Source organism: Pygoscelis adeliae, unplaced genomic scaffold (genome assembly GCF_000699105.1).
Source record: "Pygoscelis adeliae isolate BGI_AS28 unplaced genomic scaffold, ASM69910v1 Scaffold87, whole genome shotgun sequence".
Taxonomy (NCBI): domain Eukaryota; kingdom Metazoa; phylum Chordata; class Aves; order Sphenisciformes; family Spheniscidae; genus Pygoscelis; species Pygoscelis adeliae.
Window position 1 is genome coordinate 56,266 of NW_008825098.1, and position 1,952 is coordinate 58,217.

Here is a 1,952-nt window from a genome sequence, read left to right on the forward strand (position 1 = left end):
CTTCCCCATACCCTCCACCCCCCAAAACAAGAAGAAAAGGAGAACCAAAAAGAAACTATTTTAGGTAGCAATACGAGACATTAGGGCACTGTCCACAGCGCTTACAGCATGTAAATATATTTATTCTATATGTAAGCAACAGAAATAGCAAGAAACCCAAGGAACAGACATGTTTTGCTCTGTGGGCATCCCAAACTCCAACATGTCTCATGAGCGTCTGCATTTCTGTCAGTGATACGGAAAAAAAAGTCTCAGTCTCCCATGGAAGCAAATCTTGACTCAAGGGACTTCTTGAGTGCCTCAAAACTTTTGAGATTCAGCACTTAGGTCTTGCACTGTTTAGTGAGATACAGTGGATCAGCTGTGATGAGAAAATTCAGGAAAAAACCAAAACCAAAGCCCAAACTTACCCTATACACTGACAGCCACCTTTACAAGAACACAACACAAGAAGAACTGAAGAAAAATCAGGTGAAAAGGACTGCCTCCGATAGTGTTTCTTACTCGGAAATTAAAGGTTTTCCTTGAAGTCAGTAGGTATTTTATATATATTTATATAATATATATATTATTTATAGCACTAGCAATCAACGTGTAATGAAGAGATGGTGTGAAGAGCAGTGAAACTGCTACAGCACATAGCCGAAGGTGGACAACTAAAAGGATAAGCATTTAAAAAAGTAGTAATAACTGGAGGATAAGAAGCCTGCAGCCATTTTTTTTGTAAAAGTAGATGTGCTTACCTGACATAAAATGTTACAGTAACTCTTAAGAGTCTGTCTGCCAAACTTCTTTGCCGTTTTTCAAGAGCTGCCCCACAGGAAAGCCTTTTCCCGAGCAATGCTGCTCGCCGTGGTGGCGGCGTGTTGGAGCTCAGCCCCACGAGATGGCACTGTGTCCACGCAATCCAGGCAGAGGGACTGCTGCTGGTTTCTCTCCCACCAAAAATAATACTCTGAGCGTATCTGGCCACCCTTGCTTCCCACCCTCCCTCCTTGGGGCAGCATGATGAGGATGCTGAGGGGTGCGCACCATCAGCCCGTCCCAGAGCCCTCACCCCAGCTGCACACCCTGCCAGTGTGGTACCCCCGGAAAAAAAAGACAACGGAGAGCAGAATTAATGCAGGGGGAGTGTCTGGTGAGGTGGAAGCTGCCGCGAGCAGTGGTGGCAAAGCACAAGTGCGGAGCTGCTGGGACGAGGTGTGGCTCTGTGGAGGAAACATCCCTGTCCCCGGCACCTTCTACCTGCCCTGCCAGGGCTCAGGCAGCTTGCACAGCACCACACTGGGACACTGCAAAAGCTGATGGAGCAGGGGATGGAGAAACCATCCAGCCTGTGATTGCAGTGGGTGAGGGAAAGTTTCTGAGCGGTTGGGACGGAAGAAGAGCAGCTCCACCTCCTAGCGACGGCGACGCCGCTGCGCTAGTGATGTTCTTGACCACCATCTACCTCTGTGGATGCTCCTCTTAATCAGAGCATGCCTTTTCCTCTCAATAAATCCCCTTTACAGTGACACAGTGAAAGGAAAATGCCTCAGAATATTTTAAGAAAGTTGCTCATCTGTTTTTCTTGAAGGAGGCATCAGGGGGCTAGGTCAGAGAGCTGGCAAAAGGAGCATCGACTCGTAGCAATACAGATTACTACGAGACACTTTCTGGCAAGGCCCCGGTGAGAAGGGTGCACATGCTGCCCACCTAGCAAAAGCTGAGAGCCGGGAGTACCAGTGAGCCTGGGCATCAGCTAACAAAGACTGAGCTGAAGAGGGGAAGGGGCCAAAGGACAGTTCAGCTCGTGCCTTGGAAGAGGAGCCACGCAGGAAGGACGCGTGGGAAGGGGGAAGAAACACAAAGTACAACTGCTTACACCTGAAGATGGCACAGGAGGGAGAAAAGCTGAGACCTATCTTTTAAGAGCCATTTTAGAGCTCCAAAATGACAAAAAAATGTAGGGA